Source organism: Bacillus rossius, chromosome 11 (genome assembly GCF_032445375.1).
Source record: "Bacillus rossius redtenbacheri isolate Brsri chromosome 11, Brsri_v3, whole genome shotgun sequence".
Classification (NCBI taxonomy): domain Eukaryota; kingdom Metazoa; phylum Arthropoda; class Insecta; order Phasmatodea; family Bacillidae; genus Bacillus; species Bacillus rossius.
Genome location: NC_086338.1, coordinates 38,086,749 through 38,109,252, shown reverse-complemented (window position 1 = coordinate 38,109,252; position 22,504 = coordinate 38,086,749). Strand labels below are relative to the sequence as shown.

The following is a 22,504-nucleotide window of genomic DNA, read 5'->3' as shown; positions in this document are numbered from 1 at the left end:
TTAATCAGTAAATACAAAGAATACTCGCATCAAAAATTTTTGCAAATTGAGATAATAAGTGTCTTCTACACTTCGGAAACCTTGGTGATCAACCCAGACTTACACTTTTCGTTTCAAGAGTTTCTTACGTTTCACAATATGTATACAAAAGTTACGTATGGGCACAAGGACAATAACAGTGGTGAAAGAAAGTCTTCTGGAACTAGAATAAATTTATTTAACATTTTTTTCATTAGATATAAAATATAATTATAGTAATTTGAACTTTACTCATTGATGTATATACACATTTTGCGTTAGAGAATGTTATTTACTTCTTTGTTTATTGACGAAGCTAGATTAAATTTTTAATTTACATTGTATAGAGGCATTGTAAACGTTACTTGGTACATTGCACATAGAAAGGAAATAACAAAATTAACAAAAATTATAAAAACATATTTTCTTCTGAGGTGTTGAGGCTCAGTCCTAACGCAGATTGTTCTGTCATCACCACATGAAAAAAAGAGACAAAAAAGTCAAACGTTACACATTTTACTCACTCATACTTGGCTTTACATTTTTAATAACCATATTATTTTATACAATAGTGGCAACAGTGGAAAACAAAAAGATTAATTTTCTTAAATAGTTTTGTATTTGGTATCAGAAAACCAACTGCTCGGATTTTTTTTTTAATTACTGACCATATGTATTACAATATAACCCCTTTGAAGCAGTCAAGTTCATACGCTTTAGTTGGACGAGGTGTGTATAGTTAATCCTTACTAACATTATAAATGCGAATGTGAGTTGGTTGGTTTGTTACGCTTTCACGCGGAAACTACTACTATGTGGAAGGAGAAATGAAGGAGTATTTGTCAATAGATACAATCATGGATACAGAACAAAGCACTTCATATCCTGCGGAGTTTTTAAATTCACTTGAACTTTCGGGTGTACCCTCACATAAACTTCAAATGAACCTAAATTCACAAGTTATGCTTATGCTAAATCTAGATGCTCCTCGACTATGTAATGGAACGTGGCTTCGGATCATACAATTGGGGCAGAATATACTTGGTGCCACTATTTTAACAGGTGTCGGTAAAGGAGAAAGTGTTATCATACCTCAATTCCAATTATCCCCACTGATCTACCGTTCCAATTCAAAATAGTTCAGTTTCCCATCAGGCTTAGTTTTTTGTTATCATCAACAAAGCGCAAGGGCAAAAATTGCAGGTAGCAGGAGTGAATTTGGAAAAGCCATACTTTTCCCATGGCCAACTATATGTAGCCTGTTCGCGCGTGTCCAATGCCCGAAATCTGCACATATATGCACCAGACAGAAAAAACATATAACACAGTATACAGAAGCATCCTAGAATAATACTCTGATTTAAGCTTTTTTAAAGAAAAATTATTTTTTTACGTTAATACTTTTAACTTTATAAATGTTAGTATTTAAAATTATTTATTTTTTGTAATAGTGAAACATATTTCAATAAATCATGTTTTCAGTTTTTTTTAAAACTAAATTGTATGTTAGAATTTTTAAATACTAATGATTCCAGTCACGCAATAAAAGACCAATTACCATATTATTTTATTTTATTTGCAATAATCTTTGATACTTATTTAAGAACATCAATGCGAGCGAAGCCTCGGGTTTAAGATAGTGTAAAATAAAGTGTGTGTGTGTGTGTATATATATATATATATATATATATATATATATATATATATATATATATAATAAATTACTGCAGTTGGCTGAAAATATATGTAAAAGTGTTTATATTGTAAATTAGTAAGTATTTAGTATTTCAACGCACTAGTCATGAAACATCAAAACCCTAAATTTTTTTTAACTGTGACGTACATAGTGCTGAGAGATTTAAACCAGAAATTTAACTTGTGTGACGCCGAACCTTACTTGCCCATTTTCGGGAGTCCCCGGATTAGTTCCGAATAAATCCGTTCACCGTGACAATGCTCCACTACCATCTCATAGCCCTTCATCGTCCCCAACGCCTGGTAATAAAATCACTGACCTCACAACAGTCTTCCACACACGCAGACACACGTGTCCTGTTTCATTTGCGCGTCTGCGCTCCAGTACTCTTATTACATATTCAAAACACTTTTACCATATTCCATTATAAAATTAATTGTAATGTGGTGAGTTTTAAGTATGTTCATTTACTTCTATGATGGGGCCCCCTTTCCTTTCGCGCGTGATCATTTTACACTTTGTCTTAGTAATAAAAAAAGATAATTTTTAAACTTTGTCATATTTTAGCTGCGCCTTTTACATTCGTGTATTTTTTTTCGCGTGTCTGTGCCTAGTAAAATAAATTTCAAGAATTTAAATAACTTGTTTGGCTCGGAATTACTTTTCATATCTCACTGCTAATCGCGCAGCCTTGAATTTTGATTACTCTGATGTTTACTTCGCCCACTCCAGGCATTTGGTCGGGGGACGTATTTTTTTTTATGGAGAAACGGTCTAGTACTGGGGGGGGGGGGGGGGGGGGGTTGGACGAGGGTAGCTAACTGTGTCGAACAGTAGCGATAATTTTTTTTTACCCTCACTCTCTCACTCTGAAATGTGTTCAACCACGAATGAAAGTTAAATATGGATTAAACAAATTTCCTCTCAAACTCTTCGATTAATAATAATAAAAAAAACTTGTACACTTTGATGGCTGTCGTATGAGCGTCGGATACGTAATAACCAAAACATTTTACGTATAATCGTTTTTTTTTTTGTCGCTGATACTTTTCCGTCACATCGCTTGTTTGGCTGGGCCATTTTCTTCGCGTTTGCTTCTGTACAAAATTGCTGTGGTTTGCGTGTTGACGGTTTATGTACATCTGAAAGCAAGTCAACCAATCACGAAACACGAGACGATGCTACAGTTTTATTTCAAACTCTCAACTAGTATAGAAATCTTTCCGTGAGAAATACATGCCCATAATGAGCGGCAAGTGTCCTCGTGAGGTATGTATCTTTCTTAGTTCCCCTCGTATTTAAGTTCCAAATCCCTCACGCCATTCAGGCCCGTGAACGATCTTTACGATGCGTTTGACCCTGCAGTAGATTGTTCTGTCCTCTGGCAGAATTAACCTACTCTTTGGCGGAGAAACCTGCTTGAGTTGATTGCCGTTCGCATCCCTCAGCGTGGTAGCTGTCTCCTCCAGCAGATTTCCATTCCCAGTCCGTATTTCCAGCGGAGTCAACCGTGTTCCAGTTCTTAAACCAGGTTCTAGTCCAACCTGCCATCGCACTGACGAGAGAACGCATTTTTATGGTTCCGCTTTGAAGCTCCACAACTGCCGCTCCGACAAACTGAAAAAAGTTAATGTTCTAACTGACAAAAAACACTAGAATTAAGTATGATAATAATTTGTTTTCTTAATTCGTTCCTAACTAAGGACTGGAAAAATTTCCGGGGCCAATGACCGCCAGGATAGACTCCACGATTCTCTATGCACTCGGGCAACTATCACCTGGTCATTGGCTACCGACTCGGGACACCTGTTTACTGCGATTCTTATGATTCGTACTTCTTTTGTTGAGTGTTTGCCATTGGCTCAGAGTCCTTCAGGTAAATTGCGGTCCAATCACTGACGCAGCATTAAGCTAAACGAGTTTGGATTCCAGCCTGTCACGAAAGGAATCCGCGAACTTTTCCTGTCTCTAAGGATAAATATTCCACAGTACTATGGACACTCGGGCAAATTTCACATGTTCATTGGCTACTTAAAGACTTGAGAGACGTCTTCCCCAGTTGGTCTTTTGACTCGACATTTCTCTGGTAGAAAGTTTCTCATTGGCCCTCATCACTCCGCATGTTGCTGTGGACCAATAGCAGACCCCAGATCAATGGTATAAGCATTTAAATTTTAGCCTATCACGAACTGAATCCGCGAATTTATCCGGACTTTCTTCATAATAGTTATGCAAATACGTTCTTTGAACGATTCTTTCAATGGAGAATGTTGATTTAAAATAATTTCATGGACATAAACCACTGCTGGTTTAAACTGCTTCATCTGTTAGTCGTTGTGTAGTCCAAGGTTGTGGTTTTGTCTGTATTTGCTGTTCTTGCTACTGTCCCGTTTTTGTCTACCCACTTTGTTCGCCTGTGATGTAAATTTTTATTTTGACTGAATTCCTTCCATTTGTCTAGGCATGTAAATTTGACATCAGCTGGTATTGACTTGTTCTCTGTGTGTTTATGTAATCATTTTTGACGCCCATTTTTAAGGTTTTTATATGATAACCATCAGCGTAAAACCATTTATGGCGTACTAGCCTTGTGCCCGTTGGGAAATTATTTGATCCTCATTTTTTATGAACTAACATAAACGTTGATAAAACTGGGTTTAATTTATAAACAGAAGCCTAAACATCCAGTTTATATATTTCCGGATTCAAAAACGACAAACTCGAATACAAACTTTTATTTCCTATTTTACCCCCTTACGGAATGAATTAAAAAAAAAACTTTTATTAGAGTTCACTTACGTTATATGATAAACTCCTTTGCAAAATCTTTATGCTTCTTATCCCACCGTATTAAGCTGTGAGTTGTCTGTCAGTCAGACAGTGTTAGAGTTCTATCGAGTTATCGTGCGTGAAATTATTTTTAAATCACTATAGCAGACAAACTGTACAATACACAGACGGATTGTTTGAGCAGTCGTATATATTCATAAGCCTATACTTCTTATGGCCCGCACACGATCAGTCCAGGTGCTCAGCTCGGACCGAACAATCAGACCTGACAGTTTGGACTGAACTGAAGCTTTCCCCACAAACGATCAGTCTTGTGGTTGCTGTTGCTGTTGGATATATCGTTTATTCGTAGGATATGGAAGAAACTTTGGAGGTTGCAGTTAAAGTGTACACTTTTATTTAGAAAAAAAGAGAGAGAGAGAAAAAAAAAATGCAAAGCTACCAAAGAATATAAATAATAATGTCTACCGTGACATCCAGCTGATGTACTGATTGTTTGTACTGGTGAGACGTTCCCACACGCTGAAGTTCCGACTGTTGAATTCGGAATGATTAGTTCGAACTGACCGTGCGCGCGCGCGCGTGTGTGTGTGCGTGTGTGAGGGTTCGAGGGGGGGGGGGGGGGAGATATGCTCACAATCAGTTACTGATTGATGGATAGACAATACCGTAGCAGGGCATGTCGCACACTGTATTGTCACCACATCAGCGGCGGGCCTCGAGGTCCGACTGCAAGATCCGGGCATCGAAGCGCGGTTCTTGCAGTGTGTGCCAGGCCATCAGCCACACTAATGACGTGGAAAAAATAATACCAAAAAATAAAACTATTTAAAATATATCATCATATGTAAGATATTTTCTATAGTAAATAATCACAGAAGAAATAAAAAGAGGACAAATCTCATAAAAATCAAAAATATTCAATCGAAAAGAAAAGTTATTACCAATTGCGAACCATTAAATATAAACAACTCGTACTCGATAATGAAATAATCAATGAACTAATCAACGGACACATAAACACAAAAAAAAAATAAAAAACTTTTAATACTGTAATAAATTAAATTATAAAAAATAATCATTACCATATCCACGAATTAATGTTACCAAAAGAGACAATACTTGAAGGTTTATTATGATTTGATTATGCTAACAGTCCAATCTTAATCGATTTATTTATGTTACAACTTTTAAAAATCCAAATTGGCATTAAAATCTATTCTATTACAATTTTTACCTAAATAGGATGTTACGATTATTAGAAGTTATTTTATGGCGGGACTATTCGATTATCAACATATAATAGTAGAGAGTGGTTTCTTTCTTGGTTAATTATATATGAATCAAATTTTATAAATATCATCTAAGGGATAAGATCGTAACTCATGTAGATCTTTTTCCATCAAATGTTTTAGAGCAGGACCAAGAACGGTGACAAATCCAAAAAACTTGGCTACGACGGAATATTTTATTATCATTTCCACCTTACCCCACGTACACGGGAGATCCCCCCCCCCCCCCCCTTGTATATATATTTTTTCTTTCCGTACTTCTTTTATGATTTATTTAAATTAATATAATTTCCGTACTTCTTTTATGATTTATTTAAATTAATATATAAATTTATTGCATGAATTATGATCCATCTTCTTATTTTTTTTTGCTTGATTTGGCAAATTGTCGCATTAAGGACATCTTATTACTCAAATGATAAAAATAAGTAATATATCTGATATTTTACCTGCTTGCAACATATTAATTTAGAAAAAAAAAATTATGGTTACCAAACCAAAGCTTTATTTTAAATACATCCTGATGAACAGTGAATGAAAGTGAATCAAATATATAAATTGAAATAAACACAAGTGTGCATTAAATATCCGTAGAAAAACACGAGTCCAGAAACAGAAGGGAAATTAATTTTGTTTAAATGAGAAGCCTGGCAAAAAAACATATATGGAAATAACCACAAACAATGTTGAACGTCGATTAATAAATACTAATGCGGGCCTAAAATACTTCAGTTGACATACGATTCTGAAGAAAATATACATTAGTGATCTTTAAGACATGAAAAGCGATATAAAATTGAGCAAGTACATTCACAAAATTCTGAAACAGTTGGAATATAAGTCCGAAGAATAAATATACACGTGAATAATTTTAATTTACGAGCCATGGCAAAATAAGTAATGCTGTAAAAACTAAAACAGCAAATTAAGTGCAAAAATGTAACTTTTGAACCTATATTAAGGGAGTTGGTTTTCCTGCCATATATTTAAATTAATTATACAATCATTTACTAATACTTCTGTGTAGTGTTTGATTAGAATTTTTTTTTATTTGAATTTATATTCAGAGGTAAAAAAGGAAAAGCACATATATATGTTATATATATTTTGTTAGCGAGTATGTAAAAAATGTACCACTGGCAAGAGAAAAAAATAATGGAAATACATATATTGTTATCGAAGAGCACACGTTATTAGAGCAATACAGTTTGCTTTGCATATTAAATAATATTGTATAGCATAGAATATATGTTTTTTTTTCAATAAAAACCTTCATACGTGTTGGCATGCAAAATCGCTTGGCCGGTATAGTAGAAGCTTTCAACGAAGCTTGGCCCGGAATAGGGTTTCAAATGTTAGCCCAAACAACAAGGAACAATACAAGGAAAAAATATGCCAGTGGCATGGCGATGCCACAAGAGCTTTCACAGATAGCCTAATTTAGTAAACAAAACCTTAGAAAATATACGAAAAACAATAGCTGTATTGTTTATTTACGTGTCTAAACATCACTGGAAAACCAATTCCTCACAAAGTATCTCAATAGCGTCCGCATTTGGTGCTAGTGATTTCGTGAATGGAACGGAAATGTGTAACTATCACGGTGCTGCCATCTGTGGCGGATGCCGGGAACCAAAGTTCATGAATACAAAATGAAAATTTATAGTATTAACGGTTTAATGAAATTTAATCAGATGGGCAGTATTTTAATAAAATACCTTGTCGAAACTCGGGCCCAAAGTCGGGTTTTAGTATTTTTTAAAAAAAGGCTCTTTAGTATTTATCGGAGCCGTTTCATTACGTAGTTTAAAATTTCGGTCTTCAAATGGAAATGATTCGATAGTCGACGTAGCTGCTCCGGAAACGAATTCTAGCGGCTTTTGCGGAAATTACACGTGATAAGCGTCCAGATATTTATTTGAAAACACGGCATTTAGTTAAAGAATCCTATGTTAAATTTCGTGTCTGAGTATCGTATTATAATTGTGTTTACAACATGAAAGCACCGGTATTTGCTCGTTAGCGAGTTTGGATGATCACTTGCGAGTGCTGAAAGACACTCTCGCAATATGTTTTACGATAAAAATAAGCTGCCTCTAGTTATCGGGTCCCAGTTCATCCAAACGTGTCAAATAACCCGTGAACTAACGACATTTTGTCATTCAAGTGTACAGAAGTTTGAGCCACTTCTCGAGGAAAGAGATCGAAAATGTTTGAGGGAATTCTAGAGTAAGCAAAATGGCGTAGCATTTTAAGATATTACAACGAAACTCGTTGGTGTTCACATATAAAGTGGGGATTCGGGAGTTTCCTTCCTTATAGTCTCAGGGTTTAAGCTTATGTCGTACCAAAATTCTACATTGTTTCACTGTGCCGAATCGGGTGCATTCGCACAACTTATTTGAGTTGACACAACAATTTGTTTTATGCAAACTAGACACGTTATCATTCCGCTTCTTCATTGGCCGAATTATTTGTCGGTAAACCTTTTGCTGTTATGAGTTGCGTGCATACGTGACTGGGCACTGGCCCCCATTGGTTTACTTCTGATAAGGTGGGTCGAAAGAACAATGTTGCAAGACAACGGGGAAGTATGATTGTTGGATATGTACCTACTGTGCGACAAAATGAATCCGTGAGATTTCCTAAGCCGGTTCTCATTACGCCGACACATAACGCACATGGCTACGAAGTGTTAAAGCAGCGAATACTTGAAACCACAGGAGTTAAAACAGACTCTCCTTTATGACTTAAGACGTTCTTCTCGTCACACATTTGTGGGCATAAATCATTGCGGGAAAAAAAACAACAAAAAAACAGCCGTTTAAGTCATATTCAGACAAAATTTAGAAAATACGCAATAAACGCAAAAACGCAAGTAGCACAAAAACGAATAAAAATCCAGACGTAACGAATCAAATAATCACGTTTAAGTTTTCCTAATAAAGTAAGTAAGACGCAAAAACGCAACTCAAGTATTACTCAGCCTACAAACGCTGGCGTTTCGTTTTATGTTTCCGTCTTCTATACTTAGTTTAACTTAAGTTATACTAAAAATTTCAAATATATAGATAGTGATTTTATTTTAATACGATTTTATTTTAATAATAAATGCAGCGCTTTTTCACTTCCTAAAACGTTTGCACAGTGAAAACAAATACCGCATTTGAATACAATATTCGAGATTTTCTTACGTTTTTATGATGAACATAGTACGTATTATATAAAATCTAGTTTTTTTACAAGGAGTTTACCATTTCAAGTAGTAGTAATGGTGCCATCTTATGATTTTCGTGCTTTATAAACGACCGTGGTTTTCTTGCGTGTAGTTGGATTAGTTGCGTGTTACCAGCTTGCGCTATTCTGAAGTTTATAAACCCAGCCTCACTGTCGTGAAAAATACACTTCAAAGGAATTAAAAAAAAACTCTATATATAGCCCTACATGTGCGCAAAAGTTTTTTAAAGAGGATTTCTCCGTAGTCATTCTCTACAACAAATGTAGGTTAGCGTTTCAAACTAGTTGGCTATTTTAAGAATATACTTGAAAAACAGGTTCTCAGTGTTTACTGCCAAGGAAACGCACGCCAACTACAATTTATCAAAAAAGCTTGCAATTTTTATTTAGCCGCACGGACTGTGTGACTTTTACAAAACACACAACAGAGATTACTACTTTATGAACATTAATATCAAATTTAAGGAGATAAAATAAACATAACATTACCATATTGAGATAATCGAGACCACCTAATCCCCACTTAATAAACAACAACCAAGTTTTATAGATATAAAATAGATAAAAAAACTTATTGATTGAATAATAAGACCCGGTTTGGCGAAAGCGAAATGTACTTCAAAATTTCGATAGGCTAGAACTGATAATGACAGCTCTTTCCGCTGATGATAAGTGACTTAGGGCCGATATTATGACCTCCGGCTAAATCCTCAGGTTAGCTAGCCTCCAGGTAAGGCTAGCCTCCGGTTAACGAACGAGGGGTGTATTATGACCCATACTTAGCTTGCGGTTGGCTAACCGGAACCTGACGAAGCGTGTGGTGTAATAATGGGTGTGTTGGTAATGAAATAAAACAGAATTTGGTAACTTTTGTTGCAAGACAGTTATTTTTTCTGGTAGAATGTTAGTCAGCTGTTTGTTTGTATTGTGATTCGGAATGTTTACAGCTGCAGTAAAGAAATATGCCGCGAACTTTATCTTGCAACAGATATAATTAAATTAACCAAAAACTACTTTGACGTCAAACCTGCTTTGTATTAAACCATAAAATTACAATTTACGATTCAAAACCGTGTGTTTTCAACTTTACTCTTGTATTGAAACTCATGATTTTGTTAGGTTATATATTAAGCCAAAACTAACGAAGTAATTCTATACCAACAAATAAATATAGGATGACATTTTTGCTAGAGAACACTTATTTCTTTCATAAATTTATTTCATAATCAAATAATATAGACCCCGTTTCGGGAAAATACTTGTCGATTTTCATTTCACTGGTGTAGGTTTCATTTTTGTACTAATAGTTTCGTATCACGTATCCAAATTAATCCGATCCTGATGGAATTAGTTTGTGGTATAGGATGCTTGCTGTTTTAATTTAGTAGGTCGAGAGATCCTAGATATATTCACTGGGGAAATAATTATGATTGTAAAATGTATACGAAAGAAATATATTTTTACAAGACCTGACATCAATTGTTTGCATCGTGATATGTTAGGTATTTTGTGTTGTGTACAGAATTTTTCAACATTCTAAATTAAAACAGCAAGTATAATGTAAAACAAGACCAACATATAAAGGGTCATGCCGATAGGATCAAGGGATAAACTTGGATACGGTAAACAGAATAATTCCAGTGCTGTTTTCGTTTTGCAATTGCGTGGCAGGTAGATAATAAGTACCTAATGGTTTGTAAGATAGGGAAGGGATAATTGGGTAACATTTATTTTCACATTCAATTGTATTCATTGAATTATAACCACGTCTGAAGTCGTATGAAGTGCATTTCATTCCCGGCATATGTCCACTATATTACGAATAAAAATTCACAGATACAACTTCCACGAAAACACGCATTTTATAGGTACCTACCGGTAATAATAACCCTCGTTTTGCAATTTTAAAATTCACTTATTTACACATATTCTTAATTTTATATACATAGCATACGTTTATGTACTTCGTGATCAATTAAAGTCAAATAATAATACACGACTCGACGAGAATAGAAAAGCGTGACTACACTTTCATGCCATGTAATTTTTAATAAAACTTTGACGAATGCGAAGCATTTTACATTTAGTAATAAATTATTCCATCGCATCCTGCAAATATTCAATAGAATTCCTCAAATAGTCATCATCACTAACAACAACTAACCTCGCCTGATACATCGCCATTTTATTTTCTGTTGCTTAGCCTCCGGTTAAGCAGCTAGCGGCCGGTTCATCCACCCGCTAGGTTAGCCGGAACTTTAACTGGGAGGTAGACGTTAACAGGAAGTCATAAAACCGAAATAAGAGCTAGCCTGCGGTTAAATTTTAGCCAGAACTTTAGCCGGGGGTCATAAAACCGGCCCTTAGTGATTTGGCCAGCCAAAATGCCGTTGCTGCTACACTGAACATCAGTGATTCGCCTGAAAAGAGCTGCAGCACTATTGAACATTATCTAACCAATTAATGCCAGTAAGTACAACGTAAAAAAAAGTGAGCTATACTTTCAGTACTCGCCAGAATTTTGACACTTAATCCCGGTAACGAGCAAATTCATGTGTCCTCATGTTACAAAAACAATCATAATTCGAAACTCGGACACGAAATAAAAACATAGAATATTTTAAATTAATGCCGAGCGTGATAAATATATGAAAAATTGTATTTTCGATTACATTTCTTGACGTGAATCACACTCAGTTGTCACACTTGCCGCTAGAATTCGCGGCCGGATACGTGATATGCAGAGCGAAATTTTAAAATGAAACGATTCTGATAAAAGCGTAAAAGCACTTAAAAAAATTACTAAACCCCGGCTTTGTACCTGATTTCCGACGAGGAATTCTATTAAAATAATAGTTATCTTGCTATAATTCACTAAACAGTTAATAATTTTAAAGTTTCTCCTTTGGCTTTGCGAACTTTGGTTCGCGCCATCCGCCACAGATGACAGCACCGTGGTTTCCACAGTTCCGTTCCACGCGACTTCCGTTCCATCCACGAAATTACTCCCACCAAACGCCGCATACCGAGGGATAAGATGTTACACACAAAAAAAATATATAGTTTCGAGCAGTATCTGTGGAAATGTAATGGCGTAGAGACCTGTAAAAATTCGCGGATTCATTTCGTGATATGCTACAATTCAAATAATCATACCTTAGCGCTGCTTATACCATTGGTTCACTGTTAATCTGAGGACTGGGGGCCAATTAGAGACCCTCACTAATAGAAGTGCCGAATCACAGGCCACCCAGTCGAGACGACTCACAAGTCAGCAGCCAATGAACAGGTGGCATTTGCCCGAGTGTGTAGAGTGTAGTATAGAGTCTATCCTGGAGGTCACTGAATCCGCAAATTTTGTAGGTCTCTAGTAATGGGTAGGGGCAGGAAATTTTCGCGAAAAAATCTGGTCGCCTACTAGACTGCAATAAGGTTTACCCACACCAGCGGTTTCTTCCTTGTGATTGGCGGCCGTCTGCGAGAGAAATCGTTGCCTTGTTTGCACGAGCCACTAAGGACGAGTTTGCTTCCACACTGAATTAGTGTGATTGGTTGTTGTAACAATCGACACACACCTCAAAGTAACTCACCCAATCACGAAACACAGACGATGGTACAGTGTTTTTTTAACTTCCAGCTACTCTCGGGATCTTTTCACGAAATTTTCATGGCCCTAGTAACGGGGGATATGAACTGGCACTGGCGCAACTACGGGACAACTCCGAGTAGGGTTACCAGACACTGATAATAAAAAAGGATGACATTCATCTCGCAAAAGGAGGACATTTCACTAAAAAGGAGGACAATATATATATTTTTTAAAAAGCCATGAATTAATTACAATGCAGTACGATATTTTACAATGTTTTGGCATTTAATACAGTTTCAGTATAAAGAATCAAACAAACTACGCATATACAGCATATTGAAAACACGTGCTTCTGCATGTGCTGCTACCTGTCAAGCTGTCGTAGTACTACTTCTAGTGGGATGACTCTGCGGACAGCGCGCGCTTTTCCCAGAGTGTACCTAACTGCAGGAATTATCTCACTTTATAAAAATGCCGGACATTTTGGAAAATCCGGCCGGACGCAAAAAAATACATAAAAAGGAGGACATGTCCTCCTTTTGCCAGACGTCTGGTAACCCTAACTCCGAGGCAACTCGGCGGCCCGCCTCTCGTACCAGAGGTCGCCCCCGCCGGGAGCCGAACCAGGATCACCTTGGCGCGGAGGGCGTTACGCAACACGACCGCGCACGGGAGCTCCCCGAGTCCACGGTTGGGACACGACCCACTTCTTAAGGGGCCCGCCTCGTCAGGGGTGTATCTGTGTCGGTGAGGCGGGATGATAAGCGACGCTCGCTGGTGCTTCTAGCGCGGTGTCTCCTCTGGACTGGCGCGCGGTCTTCTCGTCGTCACAGGACAACTGTGAAGTTTGTGCGGTGACCGTATTTTTATATTACGGGGAAATGAAGATAAATGTGTAATGCAAGTCCCTTAAGTGCTTTCAAGAATCTCTAACACTTTTTTTACACCTAAAAATTACTCTGAAAACATGCGTTTCAGCCATTTTATTATTCTAGGAATACAGTTTAAAAACATGATCCGAAATTAAAAGTACTTTTCGGGCCTCAGCGAACTCTTAAATGCTTTCCGTAAACATACCCCACTCGGATATCTTGAGTAGTTTTGAAATCGCGTTGTTTTTCCTGAAGCTCTGCACACCGTGTGTGTGTGTCCAGGTAGGCGGGCCCCTTAAGGGGCCCGCCTCGTCAGGGGTGTATGTGTGTTAGTGAGGCGGGATGATAAGCGCGACGCTCGCTGGTGCTTCTAGCGTGGTATAGCCTCTAAGCGCAAGGCTCTGAACTGGCGCGCAGTCTTCTCGTCGTCACAGGATAACTGTGAAATTTGAGCGGCGACCGTAACATTATATAGCGGAGAAATGAAGATAAAGGTGTAATGCAAGCCCCTTAAGTGCTTTTAATAATCTGTACTGGCTGTTTTACGCCTAAAAATTACTCTGAAAACATGCGTTTAGCCATTTTAACTCTTCTAGAAATACAGTTTAAAAACATGATCCAAATTTAAAACTACTTTTCGGGCCTCAGCGAACTCTTAAATGCTTTTCGTAAACATACCCCAATAGGATATCTTGAGTAGTTTTGAAATCGCGTTGTTTTTCCTGAAGCTCTGCGCACCGTCTGTGTGACCAGGTAGGCGGAGCCCTTAAGAGCCCGTCTACAATAGTCCGAACCTGTGCGTGGTCCGCGTCCTTATCCGAATGCGAGTGACGTCACATTGTCTCACCGAAAACTGCCCTGTCCACAATTGCGATGTCCGATGTCCGAATGTGTTGATTTTCTAAAGTTGTCACCAGAGCGCAGTAAATGTGCCAAACCAAATTTTTTTGTTTATTGTTTTGATGCTTTGTAGTTTGAGATTGAACTTATGAAAGTTATGTAAGATATAAGTGACTAACAACACCTTCCATTTCCTTCAATAACAAAAACAAACACCGCGTTTTCAAACGGGAACCGGAAATTCAAATATCGTGAGTGTTCTGTTCTTTTTCTGTGTCCGAAGTACACAGGTTGGGACAAAAAGTTCAAATTGACGAATGTCTTCGGACCAGGTAGGTTCGGACCTTGGCCCACTTGACGCATGACGTCAGAGGGTCACGTGGACCAATCAGCGACGAGTGTCCTTCGGACACAGTTTAGGACATTGCTATTGTAGACACGGAACTGCCCGGGTGTCGGAATCGAACTCGCCTCGTGTGCGCGACGCTTCAGCGACCAGCAGATACCGAAGACTGCCCAGGTCGTTGGGAATTACAGTAAAAGTTACGCACTTTACAACGAAGTATTGATCTCAAATAAACCAAGAGTCTCTTCGTGATTTCAGACAACTGGATCTTCGTAAGGACAACGCCGCATTTCAAACTCCAAATTCTTTTTTTTAGGTATTAACAGGGCAAACGCACACGCGGAAGAAATAAATGTGTTTTTGCAAGAGTCTTAAACAAGTTTTAGAATGTTTTATTTCTTCTCATAAAACAACATTATTCTTGTGGATTCATATTCAAAATAAGTGAAATTTGTAAATTTGCGAGGATAACGATTAATTTATGAAGATCGCTGGGTAATTTGTGAGCAGCGTTATTCGAAAATTTTAGGTTAAATTATTTTTACAGTACAGTTGCGTGTCCGCCACGTGTACGAAACCACAAAAAAAAAAAAAAAGAGCTGCGCATGCAGTAGTTTGGGCACTAATGGGTAAAGACAGGACACCAAAACACGTTATCTAAAGTTAACGGACTGCCAGCCACCTATCTAATGGTTTGGGAGTGGTAATTTGCACTAGAAACATAGTTAGGCTAAAAGTGAAGCATAAACCTTTATTATTTGTATCGTGGAATACCTGCCTTAGGTACATGTCTGATGTCGGCACAAAAATCCGCAGAAGGTTTTACGCGGAAGCAAATTCGTACTGAATTTAAACAAGATGGGCCAAAATTTTAACAAAAATCAGATCCAAATCCTTCAGGTCTAGTATTTTTCCAAGTCCTTTTCGATTTTATTGGAGCCGTTTCGTTAACCAATTAAAAACATCTGTCTGCTAATGGAATGATTCGATAGTCGTCGTAGCTGCTCCGGAAACGAATTCTAGCGGCGGGTGCAGTGACTTACTTGTGATTCGCGTCCAGAAATGATTTTGAAATTAAAATTCGCGCATATATATTTATCACGCTCGGAATTGTTTTGTTTAAAAAAAAATTCTCCGTTAAATTCCGTGTCCGAGATTCGTATCACAAAGTTTATATTCAACGTGAGAACACATGTATTTTTGCTCGTTTCCGAATTTAGATGTTACACATCGCTCTCACAATTTATTTTTCCTCCTCGCGGAAAATACCTGTACGTATAAAAATTGCCATGCGGACACTTAGCGTGATGATGTGGACGGGCAGGCCCGGAACTGCCGCGAGAACCTGCCGGGCGGCGGTGGAAAGTTCTGGAAAGAGTCCCGCACCCCCACCTCTTCTCCCCTTCCTGCCGCTCAGTGCCGCGCAGTTGGATAATCCCTCCTCCGGGGCCGGGTCGTTGGCCGCCGCCGGACGAGAGAGAGAGAGAGAGAGAGAGAGAGAGAGAGAGAGAGCGAGCACGTCCCCTCGCGTGACGTCAGAGCGCGCGGCGTGGAAACTTGTCGGAGCTTCTCTCGAGGCGAGCCGCGCTTGTTCATGCACAGAAAAAAAAAGAAAGAAGAAAAAAAATACTGTACTTTCGCAAAAAGATTCCTTTGGAAACCAGTTGCCAAGAAATAGTTGGTAACAATACACGAACAAAAAAATATTCTAGCTTTGTACAACACGTGGCTACGGTTATTTTTTGCTTGTATGAAATACTTTTTTTTTTTCCCCGAGATATTACCGAGAATTTCTTAGGAAAATTGGTGAATAATTTTATAGTTTATTCAAGCATTTTCATTATGCTTATTACATGCGAAGTTAATACTGGAAATAATATCCGGGGATCTATTTACAAATAACTTTTAACTATTGGAAGTAGGTAATGGAACGATACAAATTATAAATGCCCGGGTATTACTGCGAACACTGTTTTGTAGTGATACAGTTGTTTTCAAGTAAATGTACAAATGTACAAATGTCTGTAATTTCACATGAACATTTCTGTTCCAATTAGAAAAAAAAGAAAATTTATGTGTGACGAGGAAACAACGGAAAGCCGAAATGAAGGATGGAACGGATTTGAAGCCGGTTTCAAACGGAGCCTCTTTCGGTATTTCAAACATCATTTTCTAAAGTATTTTCAACTCCTTTAAACTGTTCTTGCAGCACGCTGAACTGTAACACACACTACACTGTAATTTTGTTTTGTGAATGGAACAGAAATATTCATATAATATTACAAATACTTGTAAATTTGTATTTTTTTCATGAAAAAAACTATCACCACAAAACAAGAGTTCACATTAAAACTGGGTTCAGATTCTTACCCGGGCATTTATGCTCCGTGGTGTCCCAGTACCTCCAGTTGATAAAGTTATTTGTAAACCATTGTCTGAAACCCTTTCCAGTATTAACTGCACATATTAATAAGCATATCATAACATAATAATAGCCCATTTGATTGAATATTCGATTTTCGCCAGTTGTAACAAAAACTCTGTTTTATCCACACAAAAAAAACGTATTTCATATATGCAAAAATAAAACCATAGCCATGTTTCTTGTAGTGCTACAAACTATTTTTTTGGCAACTATTTCCAAAGGAATCTTTTGTAAAAGTACAGAAGTTTTTTTTTCCCCCTCTGTATTACATGTGCGATATACACGCCCTGAAGGATAGCCCCATTAATTCAATACAGTTTTAAATATTAATTCATGGTTACATCATTTCTTAAATTACAACAATCCAAATGTATTTCCACAAACAAGTCACACGTTTGTAAGCCCACTGTTCACTCTTCCCAGTGGACCTCTGCTCGACAGTGGCCACTCTCTCTAGCGCGCACGTATGTTACAAAAACAAACTGCTCTCTTTCCCCTGACGCACCAATCTCCGCACAGGAAGCCCGTCGCTAGTCGTCCGCCATCGTTCACCCGAGCGGTCACTCACCTCACTGCACTCACTTCACTGCACTTGCAGCTCAAACTCCTCGTCTACACACCCCTCGTCACGGCCTTCGAAGAGTCGCGTCATCAGAATCCCCAACTTCACACTCGAAGCTTCGACTCGAAGCTTCGAGAACAACAGCGTCCTAGTTACGCTACTTTACCCTTGCGGGGTTCTGGGAACGTGCTGTAAACTCGAGTGAGAGAGAGAGAGAGAGAGGTATAGAGTTACCGCTACTAATCGGATTAGTCGTGTAGCGGTAATAGAGGAACGGGCGCTACCTGCATTGTCCCCCAAACTCTTAAAAATTACAGTACATTTCTCTTTATGGCGTAATGAATCACGTAAAAAAAAGTGTTTTTTTTTTTTAAGCCTTAACAATTTTTTTGAATGTTTTGCTAAAATACCAAGATTTTTCTTGTGAATTAATGTTCAAAGCAAGTGAACATAGCGCCCGCAATTGAATGAAGACATCCGTAAATTTACGAAGATCCCAGGATAATTAATGACCAGCGTTATACGTAAATTTAAGGATAACGTTTTTTACAGTGCACTCGCAGGCTGGATGGTCAGCCTATCGCTAGTGTCCTTGTCCCACTATTACATTTTATGAAATGTATTCCACGATTGTTTTGCAATCACAGTGATTTATTTGGCACACCGATACGCTTGGTACATCTAGGTGAGATATAGATTTGCTCAACGAAATTTTAAACTATATAATGAAACGGCTTCACTAAAAGCGAAAAAAGACTTGAAAAAATACTAAACACCGCATTTGGACCTGATTTTCGAAGGGAATTTTATTAATAATACTGCCCATATTGTGAAAATTCATTAAATAATTATTAATAAAAGTTTCCCTTTGGCTTTGTGGACTTTGGTTCGCGCCATCCACTTTGGTGGCAGCACCGTGGTTGTTACACATTTCAGTTCCTTCACTTTCGTCGCATTCACGAAATTATTCCCGCCGTATACCGAGAGCTAAGATGTTACACAAAAAAAAGTCGTAATTTGACTTTTACATAGTGATTTTTGAAAGTAGGCTCGATTTCTTAAAATCCTATATCCCTCCGTGCGAATTTATTTTTTTCTTGTGACTCCTTTTTAAATCTACCAAATTAGTAATGCATGCTAGAAAATCTTACCGTGGTACCAACAACTGTAATAGGAATATTTTTTTGCAGTGCCAAAAATTTAAAACCTTGACAGGAAATTTTGTCTTCACTAGAACTTTAATGTCTAAAATTTTGAATAACACATGAAACGGTTTTGGGCTCACGCAACCTTTCTGACCTTCCAACGGACTCTTCAACCGGGACTCGACTGGGATCCTGGTGGAAGGCCGCTCCTACTCCCGGGAGCTTTGTTGTCTCTCGTCGGACGGCATCTGGATCCGAAGAGGCTATGTACATACCTGCAAACATACAGCGAGCATTAGCACCACCCCGAATCCGGCGGATGTGATGTGCAGCATCTGACGTCTGTAACGAGCCAAATTTCAGGTTAGGTCGAGTAGAGTTACGAGCAACCTTTTTTTTTTTTTTTTGCCCCTACTCCTCCAATTTGAAAATTTTTCTTCCTCGCTCTTGCGCTGCCTGTATTCTCGCACGTGTTCCGAATTTGATTCACCCGTTCCTGTAAATTAAACATGGAACAAGATCTTATCGATTAATTTCTTATGTACCAATTTTAAGAAGGATTCACATTTTAGGTACCTATTATTTTGAATTTTAGTGAAAATTTAATAAACATGTAACCTTTTTTAATGGTTTAACTTCTATTAAATAAAAAAATAATAATTACATCTCATTCGTCTTGCATAATTAATTGCCGAAGTTAGATTTTTTACGTTTTTGGGGTGTACAAATTGCAACGTACCAACGACATGGCTTGTATTTCTTTTTTCCAGTCGTTACGGTAAGAGACAACGAAAGAGTACGTACATTATTTTCAGTAGTTTTTTTTATTATAGAGGAGGGGGAAAATCTTTCAAAGACACCGCCTTGAGGGATGATACACGATGGTCGGTAGTTTGGGATTTCCACCCGCTAAAAACCCTCCTGTCCACTTTCCCCGTAAATAGTGCATTACTTCAACCCAGTCCGTGTTGCGTCAACCGACGTCCGCTCCCGTTTCACTGGTCTCTCTCTCTCTCTCTCTCTTTCTCTCTCTCTCTCTCTCTCTCTCTCAGATATTTTGTTCTTGAGAACGAACCGCACGTAGGTAGCAATTTCAGTAGTGGAACGCAGGATGGTTCACAGGGCTTAGTAATTAAAATGATTTGGAGCAAAATATACGTCATAAAAATGTGGATGCAAATTACAGTACACACAGAGTAATGACAAGATTGCGTTTAAATGTAAGTGCAGTGATGTACTTGTTCACAGTTCAGCCGTTACAACTGCGCGTAACACGCCCGTGGAAGGTACTCAAACACTTCTCCGTCATGCTTCCGCACGCCCGGCTCATTCCCACACGCAGGGCCGGATTTAGAGGTCTGGAGGCCTCGGGGCAACAGAGGAGCGGAGGCCCCCTGGCCCCGAATTATTTTACAAATAAAATTAACAATTTTCTTCAGTCGAGTTTTCCAATAAATAATTTATTGTGAAATCAAGTAGATTCTCTTAGTATTAAAAAAAAAAAAAACATACATCAATATAATCGGAGACAAGAATTATATGAAATTAAATTTTAGTGTTAATGAATATTTCTGTTAATATTTAACAATAATATAATCATGCATGTACAAAGTACTGTAGGTAAAGGTAAAACAGCGAAAAACGAATATCAAATGATTTGAGGGGGCCCTCCGTTTGTGGAGGCCCCGGGGCTTTCGCCCCGGTTGCCCTCCCCTAAATCCGGCCCTGCACACACGTGTCGCTCCACGTGGCTGCACTCGGCTCCAGCGGCATGCATGGTGCGTGCATGCGCAGTCCTTTGGCAAACACACGAAACAATAAGCTGTTCATTGCAGGAGATTTGCAATTCGTTGAATCACTCCGTCAAAACTGGCAATAGGACTCAAATTTAATGGATATGTTTTTCTCCAAATGAGTTAAGGAATAAGCCCCCCGAATGTCGGTAACTCCTAAGGTTTCATAATGTATAAATCTGGCAAAAAAAAACTATCTGAAAGTTATATACTTTGCTATTTAAAAAAAATTAAATGAGTGAAATTAGTGTTGTAAGATTGTTGGAATTTGAAATAAGAATTTATAGTTATGGCCGATACAAAGAGTCATCAAACAAATGCGTAGGAACGCCGACATGGCTCCAAAAGCGCGGGGGCGCTAAGGGTGACAAAGGCTCGTTCATCACGCGTCTTTTAGCCTCTATGCGCAAGACACATAACTGGCATGCATTCTTCTCGTTGTAACGCGTCTTTATGGGACTTTAAACAGTGATCCTGTAATTTTATGCGGGAATAATAAAGACAAAGATTCCCTGTACTTCCGTATACGTTTTACAGCACTAGGTCCAGAATTTTCCATGCCTAAAAACATACTATATAACACCCGTTCTGGCCTTGGACATGTATATTTTGGACAGTTAAATAGAGACGAAACGATGAAACGAAACTTGAAAAGACAAGTGTAAGGGCTGTTAAATGTTATTCATAAACACACACTATCAGTAAATCTTGAACGGTATGTAAATGGCGCGTCAACACATGGACCAGCCTTAAGGGGCCCGCCTATAGTCAGGGGTGTATGTGTGTCGGTGAGGCGGGATGATAAGCGCGACGCTCGCTGGTGCTTCTGGCGCGGTGTCGCCTCTGAACTGGCGCGAAGTCTTTTCGTCGTGCACGGGACAACTGTTGAATTTGAGCGGTGACCGCAACATTACATCGCGGAGAAATGATGATAAATGTGTGATGCAAGTCCCTTAAAGTGCTTTCAAGAATCTCGTCCCGGTTGTTTTACGCCTAAAAATAACTCTTGAAAACACGTTTTTTTTAAAAAATGCTTTTCGTAAGCAGACCCCACTCGGATATGTTGAGCAGTTCCCAGGGCCGGTGCAAGGTAAATTGGCGCCCTAGGCGAAAAACCTTAATGCCCCCCCCCCCCCCCCCCTCCGGACACCACAAAAAATTTTTCTTGCCTCAAAATACATCACGTAAGCCTAAGATTTTGTCAACAATCAAATGTAAGCAGTATTGTGGTTTTTTGTTTTACTTATTACAAATCATAAACAGGTCGCCGTGGACTTTAAATAATTACTTATATCAATATAAACATTCCAAACTGTTACAAAAATCCATTTTCATCTTGTTTCAATAATCGTGAAACATAATGTATCAGCTGTTGTGTGTCGTGCTGCGCCGCCCCCAGCCAGTGGCGGATCCAGGATTTTGGTTTGGGAGGGGCTTGACCCAGCTGAGGCTAGGCTTTACCAAGGCAAACACTAAAACAATAGTGTACCCAGATGCTTTTGGAGGGGGCTTGAGCCCCTTAGCCCCCCCTCTGGATCCGCTACTGCCCCCAGCTACTTGGCGCCCTAGGCGGTCGCCTAGTTCGCCCATATGGACGCGCCGGCCCCTGGGGTAGACCCCTGGCGGGGAAGCGACTGCAGCACTGCCTCACCTTGCGGACGTAGTGCGCCAGGTCCCGCCAGACGCAGGCGATGCGTGAGCGCAGCAGCATGGCAGCGGGCTCCGATGAAGACCATGTGAGGACTGACTGGTCCGGGGACAGCCGACCACCACCTCCCGGTTCCCCTCCCCCTTTTAGGGTGGGGGGGGGGGTCCGTGATCCCCCCTCCCCTCCTCTTCCTGTATCACCCGGTACCCGGTGCAGGGCCTCCGTCACACACAGTGCACTCGCGCGAAGGC

The 22,504-nt window shown here is 38.9% G+C and overlaps 1 long non-coding RNA gene across 1 annotated transcript; it reads right to left on the bottom strand.

The window, feature by feature from the left end:
• Positions 1-202: 202 nt before the first annotated feature.
• LOC134536827 (uncharacterized) lies at positions 203-22,362 on the bottom strand. Its single transcript, XR_010075884.1, has 3 exons — positions 22,257-22,362; positions 18,967-19,087; positions 203-483 (listed from the first exon to the last, which is right to left on the bottom strand). It is a non-coding gene; the product is annotated as an uncharacterized LOC134536827 (long non-coding RNA).
• Positions 22,363-22,504: the final 142 nt, after the last annotated feature.